The following is an 18450-nucleotide window of genomic DNA, read 5'->3' as shown; positions in this document are numbered from 1 at the left end:
TGTACTAATGAATGAATGGTTCAGTATGATCACTTGTTTTGGACTAAACACAATAATCAATATATACATCTGTACCAATGCAATGGGTCTTTCAACTCTCTCACAGATATATAAAAAAAATATAAATATATTTGTTTGAGGCAAAATCCTCAATCCTTGGAAATATGCAAGTTTCTGGAATGTTCCTCAGTATGCCATTCTCAACAAAGCCAAGTTACAAGGAAGATCTGTAGGGAGGTGACCCAGCTGATAAAAAGAGTGAAGATTTTTCAAGGTATTTTTTTTGTAATAAAAAAAGCACCTGCAATTGAAGAAATGTAGAGTATTGCCATACTGTAGAGAACATTCCAGGCAAAGTAATAAATATCCATCCTCCCCCCCTTCAAATAAAATTTAATCTTAAAAATAGAAACAAAATCAAATGTAAAATTAAACTGACTATTGGTTCTTTCCAATTGATACCTCGTGACTGGAGTATGCTCGGTCATCATTCAGACACAAAACCAACGCCAACATAAACAGCTTCTTGGACAATTAAAGCAGTATTTCAATAGATAAAGTGATTTTAATAATCAGATCTTTTCCTTGTACCCTGTAAGAGCCCATGATTTTTGAAATCTCAGACATGAATATCTAATGCACTTATCTTGTTAATTCCCTCTCTCTGCTCTGTCCAGGATCATCATTTTGGACACAGACAGTGCTCTGCTTCCAAGTCCCAGCCTCAGTCCAACATGAGGAGACGTGGTGCATGCCAGCGGGACCCACTTGTCAATCATTCCCGGAACAGTCTGTCTCTGGGAGCAGATATGAGGGAAGCTCTTTTTAAAGCTCCATCAAAATCACAATTTAAGTAAGTATGAGGGACGTGCTCCAGTTGGCACTACCATTTTATTGGCCAAAAGCCCACTCACTGTAACTGCTCTGTTAACTATTTTTAATGAAGAGGTTAGCAATAAAAACAAGACAGCACGATGTGCTACTATGGATTCCGATGTAGATCCCAAAGGGGTTTTTAAGGGATTCTGTACATTTTGAGTTACAAGCTAGGATACTAATTTCACTGTCTTAATTTGAAGTGATTTCTTGTGAGACAATAGTTAACAGAAATAAAAATGTACAAAAAAATTGGAGACCATGTTGTCACAGATTTATCTTAATCATTACAAGACAGGACCAGTCCTGAACTGACAAATTATGTTTTAAATTATTAGAGCACATTTTGCATGCAGAGCACTATTAATAAGAATTACACTGCTATTAGTTTTATGTGAATTTGGCTTTTGAATGGGCTGTAAAGTCACCATCTGCTGTCATAGACAATGTCTACAATACCTTTTTTATTAGTAGCGTTTATAAATCTTTAATTAAAAACATAAAGGCAATACTTTTTACTACTTACTTAAATGCTACATTTCCCATGGCTCATAGGGCTGGCTCCTCTGTCTCTGCTGTGTGCACTGAGGTTTGCTTTTTCACTCCAACAAAACAAAAAAGCATTTTGAGAATAGGCTTCCTTTGTGGCCATCGGCACTAGCAAACAAATCCAAATGAAAAAACCTTTTCTGGCGAGGGCTTTTTCAGACCGCTTCCTGCGATTCAAACATGACTTTATGAGTTTCTGTTTTAATTCAACTGAAAATTTCCCCGCGAGTAAGTAAGAAATTCAATGACATTTTTGCCTCACACATTTTGCACAGCACACAGCAGCAGCACATTAAGTGAATACATGTTCACATGGGCAGGGGCAAGTTGAGTTCAACCATATCAAAGAGAATACATATGAGGAGGGGCGTCCAGGAGACAGCCCAATAGAAAACAAGCACCACAGGTTCTTAATAAATAAACATTGCCCCAATTACAATTCCTAGCAGGTAGGTATATTGAATTTTTCATTTAGTGGTTTCTAGCTAAAACTGGCATCCCTTCCAGACTGAACCATGCTCGGCTCTACAGCGGGTGACTTGAGGATCCGTGTGCACACAAAGCAGGCCGCCGTTGGACTGGGCGCTCTGTAAAATCAGGACAGTGCCGTGTGTTGTCCCGCCTCCCGCTGACCCCTCCTGGGACTTACCTTCAATTTCAGGTGGAGCGATGGTCGTCATGGCAACGGGAGGAGAGAAAAGTCTAGGGCTACTTTGCATTGTTTCTGCTTTCATCTCTGGAATAAAAAAATAAAAACACTGGCATTATGCATTATATGGTATACAGAGTAGTACTTCATTTGTTTGGAATTTGTGTCTCTCCTCTTACTCTCCCATCTCTTTTCGTACAGTTGATGGGTTTAAGATGGCACACAAAGTGAAAGTACTTTTGTTAACATGTAGGTTTCTGTTGTAATCTTGCAAGTTAAGTAGTCAAGTCATTAAAACAAATGAGCAGATTCAACCACTGAGAGAATTAAACTTAAATTAAAGAATTAGAGAATTAAAGAGAATTTAATTTATTATTTGAAATTAAAATGCAATGTAATGTAATAAATAGGGAAAAATCTCTCTTGGCACTCACTTAGGAGTATGACATCATCACATCCTAGCCTCCAGTATTTAATATATGTTGCATCTGCAGTTGTGCGCTGTACTTCCACCATACTCTATTAATCATTATAATGCAACCCACACAAAATGGCCCCCTATACACCTGATAAGATTCGCTAAAATTGCCTGCAGTGTATCATGTGACCAAACATTAATATTGCATGTAAAATGAACCCAGAAAACTGCTTGATTACAATGATGTGATGTTCTTGTATTGAGGAACACCCACATTTTGAGGACCACTACTGTCATCTACTGGTCAAGATGGGAAAAACAGAGTTAGAGGACAAGCACTCACAGAAATTAGGTAGAAAAAAATTAGGTAGTGAATATAGAAGATATGCCTGGCTTAACTCCTAATTAATGCACTTTTGAGAAATACTTGCCATTTATCTTCATTACAACTGAAAAAGGCAAAGCGTATTTATCTACAAACAATAGTACATTGGAAATAACTAAACTAACACAAACTGTATTCCTAGCAGTAATGAAAGGAATATATAATGACATTTTTCTTCATTAATTGCAAAAAAAAGCTAAATTATACTATATAATGTTGGGCATTTGTCAGGTTGCAATGCAAGATAGACCAGATCAATGCCATACAAAGAAGCACTTCAGGCAAAAGCAATAATATCTCCTTGTAAAAAATCCAAATTGTGCAACTTTAAATCTCACAACTCCGTAACGCAAATTTGTGATTAAACATCCCATTTCTATCCAAAACAAATGCCATCATAACATCTTCCACATATGACATAAAACACAATCTGCTACATGCATAACACCCATTGACCCTAATAAGAGATAATAAAGTGAAAGAGATTCAGCCTGAGGTAGTTTGTTGAACTGTCTATACACATAATATAGTTGAGTAAGATGAAAGCAACAATGCACAAAGGGGTTGCTGAAATGCCCACCTGGTCTCCTGCGTCTTATGACGTATCTGGATATTTGCCAGCGTTTCGTGGTAGGCACAGCATCTGCTTACTGAACTTGCACATTCACAACCAACTGTGTTTTGTCTACATCAATCCCCACCTCTCAACATAACAGCGTGCTTCATTTAAGATGCTTCTATACCTGCCATTGATCATGCAAAAGCAATGCCTATATGCGCTAGCCTAACAGGATGAATATTTGATGCCAGACTGCACAAGCAAGGCAAAGTAAGTGCAGTGTGCCAGTCTATAAACAGACAAAGCTATTTAAGGCTTTATAATATATGATTTATACCATACTGTACCATTATTCACACAGGCCCACAGGATGAGTTAAAAGGAGAACACCTTTTAGCACTTTTAAAAGGGATGTCGCTATAATGTAGCGTTATAATGGCGGAGCTGTGATGTAATCAATGTGTAAAAAGCCCATTCAAAAAGTACGTCTGGCTTTTAAAGGCAGCTCAACACTTTAAGAGATAGAGCTGGGCATCTTCATACTTATAGGTCAATGCACAAGTCTAAGTAGAAAGAAAGTTGCAAAAAGAAGTCAACATTTTTGTTAATGTTTGAGTTTTGTTGTTCAAAAGTTGTGTTGCTTATTATTAAAATTATGACAATCCAGTGATGGGGAGAATACTTTGAAAATGTATTTAATCACAGAATACAGAAAACCTGCATTAACCTCAGACTGATCTTATTAACCTGTATTTTGTAATGTATTTCTATACATGGTCCAATCAGAGTATTGTATTCTGAATACTTTTGATCCTTTCACGCATTTTGAATTTCAATTATAGTGTAAAGACTTAAAAAAAAATTAAAAACAAGCTTTACATTTGTTTCACCATTTGTTGTATTCAGTTACTTTCCAATACTGGTCATATCATGCAAGTTATCTGCCTAGTATGTGTATTGATATATACATTTGAAAAAGGTTCTCTGACAGAAAACAGAAAACTCAGCTTAAAACTTCCTGGGACCATGCTATAAAGTGTACAATATCCAGTCAGGACTTGAGCTGTAAGTTAAAAACTTTAGCTATAAGTTAAAAACTGGGACACAGATTGTTAAGAGATGCTCTTTGTCTCTGTTCTGGTTGGTCTGGTGGGTGGCAAGTGGCATATCATATCTTAAGTGTTTTTTTTTTTTAAGTGTTTTTATTTATATGTATTTATCCTCTGATCTGGCATATGTTTCCTTAAGGCGAACGCTGTGCTGTGTCATTGGAGCAGAGATCCTACAAAAGCTGCTCTTGGGACATGAGTCAGAGGAGAGGCTGCAGACAAGATGCACTGATATGAGGTACAGAGATATGTGCTGGCAGCAGGGGCTCAGTCTGTCTTATCCATCGACCCGGACAGAGACAGGATCGATAGCTTTGGATCTAAAATATCTGGAGGAGCTTCTCATCCCCACCTCATAGACAGTCATTTCAGTGACCTTTCTAATGTTGTCATAATACTAAAATTTCAAACTCGATACTCTATACTGACTTCAATACCACAATTACTGCATATTAAAGAATACATACTGTGCTTGAGCCCACTATAAAGTTAGAATATAGTTATAGTTGATATGGTATATTGAAAATGAGTCATTAAAGGTTGCTAAACATGCACAAATCACTCCAAATACAACTTCAAGAGAAAGGGAAACAAAACATGGCTAAAAGCTCTGAAAAGTTGATTTTGCATAAGAGGTCTGTTAACAACAAATCTTTGTTATACTGTAGTCTAATACTAGTTTTTGAATCTTTTTCCACCAGTTGTATGCAAAGTTTGTGTAATAATGGTGCTTCTTTGCAGTTTGTGCTCAATGTTGGGTTGGGCGAAAATCTAATTTTTTTGGGAGATTTTTATCATTTTTTTACTATTATTATTTTTATTGAATTTGTATTTTTTGTTTAGTTTGTGGTCATAAAAACTGTTAAAAAATAACCACAACCAGACCCTTGGTGAAAAACAACAAAATCGGTGTACATTGTAGTTTAGTTGTGCTGCTGAAAACCATCAATACTTTTAAAAACAATAGCATCTTTCTTTAATAAGATCTGCTCAATTTCGATAAAAACATAAAAACAAGTTGTTATTTTGTGTTTCTCGCTTAATGTCCTATGCAGTGTTTGCTCATGATGATTTTAACCTAATGTGACAAAAACCAGCTGGAGTTCAAGGCCGTGCATTTCTTTGATAGTGTGCATCCTTTTGTTGTGAACCAAAAGTCTTCCTTCAGAGACAGCTGTGGGAGCACCAGCCTTCAGAGCCACCGTCAGTGTAGGAGGGAAATTTCTATGCAACCAACTGCACTCTGCTGGAGCTGCTCTATAGACACAATCTCTGCTGCAGCCAGTCACTATAATTTACTGTGTGATTTGAGATGTCTGTACTTTGAAGACGCAACACTGTCATCTTTCCTGGCCTATCTATTCAGTTTGGTTTTCTAACTGGCAAAAAATACTTCTGAAACAGCAGACATTTAAATAGAAGTATGGACTCATGGGAGGTAGATGTCAATTATCAAAGAGCATGGAGAGCAAATTAATATACTGAAACAATAAGCATGCATTGGTTGTGTAAGTCAATCTGAAGCTAACCCCCTCATGCCCACAGCGCAGAGGGAGCTGTCAATCATAACACCCCAATATGTAAATGATAGGAAGTACTAACAACAACAAGAGCAAAACTACAACCTACCTGTAATCATGAAGTCAACCCACAAATATCCAAAACTTTTTATTATTGATAAGTGGGACTCAACAGGGTTTGTGTAGCAATCCGAAAGTGGGGCAAAAGGATTTTTTTTTTTTTTTAAAGCAGTATATGTTTAGGATAATGGTCATTTAAGGTTTATAAACATATAAATGTTGTATTTAACATTTTAGTATGGTGGACACTGGACACAGGTGGTCGCCAAAGCAGTAGTCTTGCCCATCACCAACCCAAACAAGGAATTCATTGATGTCAACAAACACACCAAAAGGATGACGGCAAATGTGAAAAAAAGCCTTTATGTCTTCAAAAACATTAGCATCATCTTTTAAAATACATGTACAACTAATATGCAACACATTACTATTAACCCAAAACATAATTAATATGCTAAATCAGTTGTGACATATGAAAAACAGAGTCAGATTTTCCCATGGGGATCAATCAGATATTCCTTAACCTCACTTTGCCCTGACACCAGTCTCTTTTGTGACCAACATGAAGAAGGCTGCGTCTCAGAGTTTATATCAGTCAGCTAAGGAGCACCTGTTCAGTGTCCTCACAGGCCTTCCTAACAACATCATTGACCTTTCCTCTGACACTGACTGTATTTCAGAGCAGGCTGCAGCTCCAGCTCTGTAGACACCGGCTGTGAGCGCTGATTAACGGTCCACTGTCCCAATCTGTGACAAGCACAAGGGCCTCTCCCTCCCTGTGATACACTTCCTCCCAAATTGAATCCTCTCCTCTTTCTTCTTGTTTGTGATGTAATCGCACTTGTTCCTGCCACTTCTCAAAGGACAACCATCCTCCCTTTCATTTCCAGTCATAAAGTATTACCTCCCCTCCAAAATGCGTTTAGCTTGTGTGGTATTTATCAGCGCTGTTGTCCCGCAGAGGAGCCAATGATCAAAGTTTGTGCGGACACTGTTTACCACACCCCCGAGTGCCCTTGCCCATCACTCTGCATGGCACCGCGCCTTATCATCGCTCAAACCAATTATATGACCTGCGCAGAGAATACGATTGTCGTTCTGAACCGCTGCACCGCCAAATAAATAAGTGCTTAATGACCCTCTCACTCGCCTTTTCAACTTAATTAGGACGGGAACAGATTTGCTGGATGGATGACTCTACAGCAGCAGACTGTGAATCAGGAACAGGGGACCGCCGGGCCTCCATTTGTTTTGGTGTATCGCCTCGTCTGCAGCTGGCCGATTACAGCCCAAGCTGCTTAAATCTATCTGACCACCAGCAAGGCTCAGCTGCATGGACAACCAGAGGGGTACAGAGTAGAGACAGCTTATATCCTTGTCTGAGTCATTCCACAAGTTGCTCAAGTGTGTCAGTCATATTACAAATAATCATTTACATGCAAATATTTTCACACTGACAGTGAAAGACGTAAATGAGAGGAAGCAACAGACTGAAAAAGGTTTTGGAACACTGAAAACATTTGTACAATTTGAATGTTAAGTATGACAAGGACAAATAAATAAACGCCTTAATAGAAGAATCCTCTAAACTGAAGGTAGCTTGGTTTTCTCTGATAGTCCTTAAGTTAATGGTTTTTGAATGTTATCGACTGGAAATATGTCTTTTTATTTAACAATGATTCAGATTTTTCTGGTCTGGCAAGAGCTACTAAGGTTTGTCTGTGTCCACCCCTTACCTTTTATGTGGGTGACTGTTTAACTAGTGCTAGTACTCTATATGGGCACTGATATTGAAAATGATAGCTCGCAGCAACGTATTGAAAAAACAGTTCATTTTTTGGAACTATGAACGAACTATTAACTGTAAACAATTATGAACTATGAACGAACTAGTTCATTTTGAAATTTGCGAACTGAACTTTGAACTACTTCATGTAGAAAATGAACTTTCCCAACACAGGCTGTTAGTCAGCCTAAAAGAAAACTGCTCCACATGAGAGGTTGCCCCATATGCACACAATGATAAGTAAAATGTAGAGAGCACATTTCCATAAAAAGAATAGCTAACTAATCTAACTTCTAACATTTTTGATATGTGAAAATGTATCCTATTCCCCTCTGAATAATTCCTAGTTTTGAAAATGGAGCTACACTGAAAACACTGAAAATTAAACCACTGACCTCATTTGAACTATAAATGTCCAAACTTTTAAACTTATTTTGATATGACCAAGCAATATGGGCCATTATTTAAAGTGAGAATAATATTGTGTTTACTCCAGTTTCTACTTTTTTGTCACAATATTTCTCACCAATTTCTTTCTGCCAGTCCATAAACTTGCGATTACATCTTAAGCCTGACCTCCCTCTCTCCCTCCACACACAGTACTGTAATAGTGTGTAGTGCAGTGGATGAATGCCATCACAAAACAGGAGTGACACATAACATCAGAGGGCTGGTCGAGTTTCAGGGCTGAAGTGATGATCTTTTAATCACAGCGCCTCCGCCTGTTCATAAATCAGGCCTTCATCACACTCTAGCTCCCACTATTAAAGCGGAAAGGATCAATATCTGCATGGAAGATGGAAATTAATTACACTTTATCTGAATGGACAGTCTTTTAGGTCACATTACTGGGAGTGTGTTGATGTAATGGGCCACAGAAATATATTGGACACGCTCTGCATCCAATATCAACACATTCATCGTTTTTTCTGGTTGTGGATGGAGACAAATAGGCTTAAGATAGATAGTGTACACCTAAAAGAATACACTAACAAGGGCTTGGTGATATGACAAAAAATGTATCATGATTTTTTTTGTCTGATACTGAAACTAAATAAAAATCCCTTTCAGTATTACTCGCCTGAAAATAAACAATATAGACATTTAATGGGCCAAAACATAACCATGTTTCTTCCTCCAAAACCTGAACTCTGTCTCAAACAAGATACTTTTACTGACAGTGCATTGACTGTGGACCTCTTGATTAGAAAGACTCAAGTTGATCACTGAAGATGTGAAATTACTGTATCTTAACGGAAGATGTACTTAAAGCCACCACTATTCAACAATGTCCACCTTGCATTATTCAACTTTAGTCTGAAATATAGCAAGTACTTAAACACCACTCTTGAGTTTGTCCGAAATGCAGTTTTGTGGTTTAATGTCTCATTGGGATCAGTATCAATTTTGCGTAACAGTTCATATCATATTGAAATAATAGCCTTTCAAATCTTCCAAGCTGTAATTAGCATATTTGGTTGCCACCAGGAGTCCCAGCTGCTTCACTGTCTTCTCACCAGCTGTCTTTAAGAGAAAAAAAAGTCCAGATTTGAAAACAAAATGATTATTATGTTGAAGTGTCTGCCACGCAAATTATTTGTAGGCTACATTAACATCAGATCGATCTTACAGGAGGCAGAGACAAATCTTTTAACTGCTAATCAATCTTATTATCTGTAGACATTCGATTCTGTACATGAGGCCCTCATTTCAGAGCCTTCAAACAAACAGACATTAAACATTAAAACTGCCAACCTCTGACTAAATATTTACATCCTCCACCACAACCAAAGTTTTCATTTCCAAACTCTTTTTACAGCTCTAAAGAAAATTTTCTACATTTGAAGCAAGTAGGGATGTAACAATAATCAAAATATCGTGATATCGTATCATCAAAAGTCTCACAATAATATCGTGGGTTGTCACAATATATCAAATTGTAAGTTCCTTTGCTTAAATGCATGGTTTTATAGCAACAGCTTATAAACATAGGGAACTACATATCCCACGATTCATTTCAGTGCAACAACAACATGAAGAAATGTTTTTTACTTGAATTCTTGGGATTATGACGGAAGTAATTCGCACCAAAATAAAAGCAAAGCAAAAAAAAAAAGTGTCCTCTCTACAATTAGATTAGCCTCTCCAAAATATCGCAATAAATATCGTACTGTGAGATGCTTATCGTGGTAATACTGTACCGAGAGATTTGGATATCATTACATCCCTAGAAGTAAGTAAGCTAAAAAAAAAATAAAAATAAATAAATAAATAATAATAATAATAATAATAATAATAATCACCTTACAGCACCTTGCAGTTGACTGGAGTGTTGGTGCTCCTCATCCTCAGGTTAGCTGCAAAATCCCCGTGTGCCTGTAATAAAAAGTAAACTTTAAAAAATGTAAAAATCAACACGTTTGTGCTTCACCATTAGCCTCTATGCCAATTTCCCCATTTTAATTCAAAATTTACCTGAACGTGTCTCTCCCACCCTTTACTTTTACCTTTACTGCTGTCATTTATTTCAAATGTAAGGATGATGATCGATGCCACGCCTGCAAAGTTATTTTTGATTTCGTACAGCTAACGAAATAAGGCGAATAAAACTCACAAATTGATCATGCTCCTGAAACGTGTTCACTCCAAGTACCGCACGTAAACTGAGAGCCAATCAGAACGTAAGGGAGGCGGGACTTATGTCAAACGAGTCAACGAAAGAAAAAAAATTTAAATTTAAATTAATGTCCCAAGCCCCAAATCAGCCCAATAAACATCTATCTATTACAAACTACTACCTTGTGCCTGGCATCTTAATGGAATGGAATGGAAAAAGGTATGTGTTGAGATACAGGCCCAGATCCAATACTCCCTCGTTCTCAAACAGACACACACAAAAATATACAGCCAACTAAACCATCCATCGCTGCTACTGTTCAGCTCCAACTGGCTCTGAGAAGAAGCTTTGATGTCACTGTAGGCCAAAAAATCAGCTGGAAATGCATGAAGGAAACAAGTTAGGAGTGTAGTAAACACATTTAGCTACTGTGTTTTGGAGATAATAATTACTCAGTTGTTGGAAAACAATATCAAAGACAGATACCCACTAAAATTCTGAAGCTTTTTTATTTAGAAACATGCATTATTGCTTAAAGTGTTGTTTATTTATGTTCTATATCATCTATAAAGGAAAGTAGAACTTTCAGAGGAAGTCATCTGGATGGTACTGGTTTGAGACACTAGGATTTATACAGCACATAGCTGAATAAGTCCTCTACCTTGGACCACGCCTTGGTAAATGATTGATTACAAAGTCTCATCCATAAAGGAAGAAAAGAAGGAAATCAAGCACTGCTGCCATACCAATCCACAATTCAAAATTATATATTATATGTTTTTAATTATCTAAAGTTCTCAAACTATCACCCATATACAGGAAGTTCAAACCCATGTAAAGGCTATAGACTCAATGTGTTAAATTGCTTCACATTACCCAACTTAATTTTAAACCTTGAAGGCTTTTAAGAATTTGGAAATAATGAAGATGTTTTGAAAAGGGTCAACAAGATTCTTTTGTCTTCTCTTTCCACCATCTCACACTCTTGATAAATTCATTTTTAAAGATGGACCCCTTCATGTTAAAATGAGCGTTCTCTGAAATCCTTGTATTCAAATTCATGGACTAAACCAGAGTTGTTAGACAAAAAGCTGTGGCCTACATCTGCACTGGTCTGGACATGGTAATTGGAGCCAGTTTCTCTGCAGAGGCCCATGTCCCATTTTTACAACACTGATTATTCTTCAGCTGTGGATCAGAATGAATCTGTGATCAAAGACCAACAGGCTTTTCACAGTGGGGCTCCTGAACATGGTCCCACTCATATGAAAGAGAGCGCGCTGACACCTGTTGATCGAAACACAGAACTGCAGCCACATCTGCCTGGACAAACAACATCAATGGAGTTTTGTTTATACAGATGCAAATATTTCAACAAAAAAATACATTTGCTAGATTGGAGATGGACTACATTCCTTATTTGCACTTGAAACAAAGAAGGTCAGGTAAGGTAAGCACTGTTAGGAGTAAAAGAGTCTCATACAGTCTAAGCTTGTTCAGTGTGTTTACTATAACATCACGCTTATCCAAAATACACCCCAACATCTCGACAGCTTAAATCTTATTCATGCATTTTGGTTATGTTCACCCAAATCCTTAGAGTGCCTTATTTGGGATTTTGTTGGGCCACCTTCCCTTTCCAACTTCTAGCGTAACTCCCTTGTGTTTGTAACCCTTTCTGCAATGAGGGTCATAAAAGTATGGATCCATTGCTGAAATGGAAGTCACCACAGCCTCCATCACTTACAAAGTGACTTGGGGATGTTCTGACTCTTCATGACTCCTTTTGGTAGGTTTACACAAATGTGACATACATTGTTCCAAATAGTACTACAAGTTATCTTCCCTTCAATTCCCAATTAAGTCTTTTCTGGGGTCCTTTCTCTCCTCCATTTTTTTGTTTTTCATAGATATTCACTTTCTTCTTCTTATTTGGGCACATGGTGTAGGCTTATAAAGATTGTCAGGATGGGTAACTTGTTGGTGTGTTTTGTGTGTGTGTGTTACTTTTTTTTACTATTTACTTATGTTTAATATTTTTTACTTACTCCTGTGATGTAATATAAATTTGGCACAGTGTCTGTATAAGATGAATATACTTTTTACCCTAACCCTGAATATACTTTTTAGCCTAACCCTAAAAAAAATTATTTAAAGGTCTACTGAGTAACTTTCTTTTAGAGGGAGAGGGGCTTCCTTGATGCTTTTCCTTAAATGTTTCACAGTATAACATTAAACTTGTTTTGCATCTCTTCAATTATAGGTGTTGATAAACAGTTGACAATCACATCAAAATACATGATTTCATACCTTTTCACATATCTTACCTGTTACTTGACCTGGTGGCATCACCTTGTGTCCTGAAGATATACATTTATTACCATACTGTGGATTATTTTGGAGAAAGCATTACCATTTCTATGAAGCTGTAATAAAGTGCCGTTAATTATGCACTTTTTGATACAGGTTAAATCTTATGGGTTTCTGAAACAAGGCTGTAATTTCAGTCAGTTTTTTTCTTTACTTTCAGCAGTCACAAGAGACAGCAGCATATCCAAATGATCTCATCTTTTTTAGTGCCACATGGTTTAGCTGTATCTCTGTGACTAGTCCTGAAAGGGTTACTTCTTTTAATATGATATTGGAGTGATGAGTTTTGAATGTCCAAGGCCCCGTGAATTCCTGCCCTGATAAGCTGTCAGAAGCATTGCCCCGTTTCCAAACTGTGTGTCTATGAGTGTGAGTGCGTTACAAAGTGCGGACAGCCTCAAGGTTATATGCCATTAAAAACAACACGGCATAAATTCCACCTAATAATTCATAATAATGACTCCCCTGTTTGCGGCACGCTTGTTTATTCACATTCATTAAGATGCCGGCCTCAGTGCGCCCCTCCTGAGTGGGACGAGGCAGAATGATTAGAGGGCATATGGAAATGATTTTAACCTGCTCAAGTATCTACAACTCTTACATACAAATCGCTTAAAATTAACTAAGCAAATTGGTGTACTGGAGACCTCCATGTAGGATTGTGTGTCACCATTTTGGCTCTCTATTCAGTCTCCTTGGCCGGGACTTTCTGGTGATATGAGAGTGTGCTTGTGTCCTTGAATAGAGAAGCCTTGAAATGTTGAGTGGTAACGCCATAAGCGATTCTTGACTTATTTCTTAAAAAGATACTTGGTTTGTATTGCTCAGCTAAAGGCAGCTCCAAGAGCAATAAAAATAATCTTGAGGATGTGAGAAGTGACCTAATCTATACTCAAGTAAATTAAGAGGAAGCTGACAGTTCACAAGAGCCTAAATAAACTTATAATGTGATTTAAAAACCATTATAATATCAAGTGCTATTATACAAATTGCATCTTAAGTTGCCACTTGAGGAAATAGAGATGAAGAGGATGCAAAAAGTCTTCCAGATCAGTGTCAAAGCAAATATATTTCCTTCAATAAGTTAACAATAACTTAATATGTTATCATGGTTTGCAACATGTCTTCTGCTTGTACCATTGCCAGTGCCATTATTATAAACACTACCAGCTTTACTTAGATGACCATACTTTTCTCTTCCAGGATATTGCAACCAACAAAGACCCAAAGTAACTTACAGAAAAATAGTTTTTCTATAAGGGGAAACCCTTCATGTGCGTGTGCGTGTGCGTGTCTGTGTGTGTGTGTGCATGTATGTGTGATTCAAAATATATTAGACATGCATTATGAACTATAGGATTACAAACACACAGTTAGGTTAAGATGTGTTAATTTACAGATTTCCAAATCTAAAATGGGATCATTTTTAAGTAAGTGGCTGGCTGTTTTTTCAGTTTCAGTGGCCTCTCTGTTACAGAGTTACAGACTAAAACAAAAGCTGCTCACATACTCTTCATGCTCCTGATGCCAATTACTTCAAATGCCACCGTGATGTGTGTTCTACGCTGCACTCACTGGTGAAAATGTCACTTTGTGGAAGGAGCAGGTAAACAGTGTTTGACACCAATTGCTGCCTTCAGTTCGTTGCTGTAATGACTACAGCCGGTTCACTCCCAGAAATTGATGTGGGATTTGTTTTTTGGTGTTATTTGGTGTTTTCTGTGTAACTTTTGTTGTTTAAGCTGCATTGTTTACAAATGGACCAATCAGACAGAGACATTATGACAACATTATGACCAAATGCTTTACACACAGTGCAATAAGGATCACTGTCAGATGATTCAAACATTTTACCCCTAAAGCTGTTTTACTTCTAGGAATAAACAGTGTATAGGCAGATACTGAAGGCTTGTGGAAAGTGTCATGCCCAAGGACACAACAGTAACATGTATTGTGCTTGAACTGACAACTTTCAATCAGGGAGGCCAATTTTTTACAAACTGATCCCAGATCAGAAACAGCCCATGAGTGGTAGATATTCTGACTCAGTTATTTCATACTGTATTATGTTTGCTGTAGCTTGCTCAACTTTGCTTGTAGTTTTTCCTCATACTAAATGTTTACTTTCTTCTAAATGCACAATGTATTTATTAAATTGTCTGGACTAAAATGTGTACATGTTCATCTGTTTCCCATATGGAGATAAAGAACCGATCACCATGACTTAATGACCCATGACTTAATAAATGAACTTAGATATGGGTTAAATAGGTAAAGGTTTGGGTTTATATTAAGGTCAGGCCAGAAATGATTGTGCTTAAGGTAGGGTCATTGTTCTTGTAAATGTGTGATGTCCTCATGTTTAATATCTGACCAATTGGGGAAGTTGTTCTGGTTTGCCTTGGTTGCTCTTCTTGATTAGCAGCAGGGTCCTGACAGGTCAAAAGCCTCCACCTGAAGCCAGGAAGAAACAGTTCCATAAAAAGCAGCTCTAATCATTAAAGGAAGAAAGAAGTACCTCACACTCCAACTCCACTGAGGTCTGAGTGACACGCTTCACATCTGGCCCAGTGTCAGGCTAAAAATGGCCCCTAAGTGCTTAAAATACACCTCATTATAACTGGGGGTGTGATCTCTGCATCTCTGCTCAAAGTATCTTCATTATGAAAGACATTTTAAAAAGATCTATCTGCAGACAGAGGGACTTGACCATATAAAACAAAACAATTCATCTTATGTGGCAATTGCTTCCTTGTTATATGGCTTGTTACAGGAGAAAAAGTTACTAAAATTAAGTTGACTATAATTTCTTCTTCACCAAATATAAACATACTATGCGTGAATGGCATCATCTACTTCAAGGTAAACTAAATCTTAGGGGGCTGCAGAAGCTCTAGTACATAGTATTGTTGTGCACATAGGCAAGACACTTTATCCACCTTGCATAGTATATGAATGCAATGCTAACAATGCAGGCTTTTTTTTTTTTTTTTTTAGATTTTTAGTAGAGTGTGAATACTGAATGACTCTGAAGTGCACATTACATAATATTTTCTAATAAGCTATAGTCACATCATCCCCTGTGTAGCATCCCCTGTTAATCAATACATTTTGTCAAACTCTAAAATAATGAAAGAATTATTATCAGAACAGAAAACCAAACAGGTAGCAACAGCAGTGTAGTTATAAGAAATCCATGTTCCCATTACAAGTGTATGTGATGTAAGCCTAATTGTAAAAAGCTGTATTTCTCTGGCTGTGGCTTCCTGCTGTGTGACCTTCGGGGTGTGATGTGACGCGCAGCGCAGCGTGGAGTTAACATGAAGACAAGGGCTGAGTCAGAAAAGACTCAGTGCATAAATTACTGTCAGTGTGCAGCTTGCGTGTTACAGGTGGATCCCAGGTCAACAATATGTGTGTGTTTGGTTGGTCTTTGAGTGGGAACAGAGGTGGTGGTTGACAAGAGGAACAAACTGGATGTGAGAGAAACATACAGGGTCAGGGTCACTGTGGGAAGAGGAGGAAGTGTAAACAAATATGGAGGCGACATGTAACTTCTGCTTCAAAATGTGGGGAATTGGAGCAAAGATGGTCACACAGAAGGGCCAGTTTGTACGACCCTCTCGAACCCAGTGGAAATCATTGGTACACTGAAAAAATGGTCCAAGAGGGGTTGCTCAAATTGCAAAAACAAATTTGACAACAATAACATCACTTTTTTACGTTTCTCTGTCAAGCATGTTTAAATCTTACAAACATCGCTTGATTGTGGCCGATGTGAGACCTGCATGTTTTAATCAGGTTGAGGAAACATGACTTTATTATAATTTCTGGTGAGGCTCCTCCCTCTGGAATTCTCCTCCCCAAAACTTTTGGAGGGAAAATTCAAATGTAACAGGACACAGGACAGTTAGATGAGCAGAGGACACAGTGTGGAGCAGGAGGATCATGAGAGCTGATCTGGAGGTAAGACTTTTCAAAGATTTTATTATGTGCTTCTCCGGCCTAGAATGTCGTCATTGCTTAAAACATGTTTGTGTTGTTTTATTTGAAATTAGAGTTAATGTAAGGACAGCTTGAAACAAATTGTTTTTGACTGTCCATCTACAAGAGTGTGACACTTGTACTAAGATTTAAATGTGTTGCTTCCAGAGTCGTCTACAAACACAGAGTGACGTCCAGAGCTCTGCTGGAGCTGTGGGGAAGTTCATGAATGTTATAGTTGATGTTTCAGAAAAAAGGAAGATGTTTGAGAACCAACAAAACACAGACTACAGATGAACAAAGTAAGTAAACCAACTAAAATTATTTTAAAATTTTTCAAAATGAACTTCCTATTGAAACTGTTATCGTACTTGTACAAGGTGATGTGGCATTAGGGGGACTTTATACCAGATGCCCTCCCTGTTACTGTGTTTAGAGGAAGAAAAGCAGCACATGGTGAGTTTTGTTTCTGCAGATACACTTCTAATGTTCTTGTTCTTCTGTTCTGGTCCATTATTGTAGTAATAATAGCTATAAGTGTATTTAAACTTGTACAACAGAGTAGATCATCAGAATGTGATCATCATGTGTTATTCCTGTGTCCACAGGCAGAGACCAGAGCTTCTTCACTGGAATAAATCTTCACACTGTCCAGCTCCAAACTGTGTGTCTCTGTCCCTGTGTGTCTCTTTGTGTTTGATTCTGTTTAAGACAATACAGAACTGTGGAAAACTAAAGACTGTTTTTGTATTCTTTTACAGAATTAGATCAATTAAATTACATTATACATACTTATACATTTCATGATAAGGTAACATAAGATAAATATGCATATTCAGCATGATTTGTTCAAATTTCATCAACATGAAAAAGTGATGTTCATGTTCCGAGAAAAATATGTGTAGAGAGGATCGAAAAAAGTTTCAAAGCCTAAACACAATTTTATTGCGTGCAACCGCTGTCCATAACTTTTTTACGCAAATCCAGCAACCTTTTTTTTTCAGTGTAGCCTAATGATTGAAAGTGTCAGCTGGGTCAATGTGAACGAAATAGTGTCAAGTTTCCCATTCATTGTAGGCTAAACCACAATACTCCTTTCACACAGTGGTTTGTGTTGTGCGTGGTAAGTGTAATCCTTTGTTACTCCAATGACCCAAAGGGGTTACATGTAGCTAACATCTTATAATAAAAGAGATAAAACAAATGTGTCAAAATATTTTATGTTCATTTTGTTATGTGTTTGGACGATTACTATGAACTTTGCTGACAGATAACACTGCAAACACTTTAGATGAGTCTTTTGCTCAGATTATCTAAAGAATTAATTCTACAATAAATTAAATACTACAGTAAATTATGTCATATAGAAATGTTGCCCATATATTGTTTTTATTGGGTAGCCTCCATTTATTTGAAGGGGCTTTGCTCTACATTAACATCTGTATTGTTGTTTTATAATACTTACTACTTACTATAATACTTAAATTACTTACATAACTGAGTAGGAATATTTATATTCCCGTTTACATTCAAGAGAATAAACAAAACACAATAACTGAACTGAATAC

The 18450-nt window shown here is 37.3% G+C and overlaps 1 long non-coding RNA gene across 2 annotated transcripts; it reads right to left on the bottom strand.

The window, feature by feature from the left end:
- Positions 1 to 2074: 2074 nt before the first annotated feature.
- On the bottom strand, positions 2075 to 10555 carry LOC129411576 (uncharacterized). Of its 2 annotated transcripts, none has more exons than XR_008633370.1 (3): positions 10387 to 10555; positions 10225 to 10287; positions 2075 to 2161 (listed from the first exon to the last, which is right to left on the bottom strand). It is a non-coding gene; the product is annotated as an uncharacterized LOC129411576 (long non-coding RNA). The 2 variants fall into 2 exon arrangements; XR_008633371.1 differs by lacking the exon at positions 2075 to 2161 and adding an exon at positions 9396 to 9435 and having other exon boundaries at positions 10419 to 10555.
- Between the last annotated feature and the right edge of the window lie 7895 nt (positions 10556 to 18450).

This window comes from Boleophthalmus pectinirostris, unplaced genomic scaffold, assembly GCF_026225935.1.
Source record: "Boleophthalmus pectinirostris isolate CB_2022bp ecotype Guang Dong unplaced genomic scaffold, ASM2622593v1 HiC_scaffold_5, whole genome shotgun sequence".
NCBI lineage: Eukaryota > Metazoa > Chordata > Actinopteri > Gobiiformes > Gobiidae > Boleophthalmus > Boleophthalmus pectinirostris.
The sequence above is the reverse complement of the archived record's forward strand: the minus strand, read 5'-3'. Positions and strand labels throughout refer to the sequence as shown.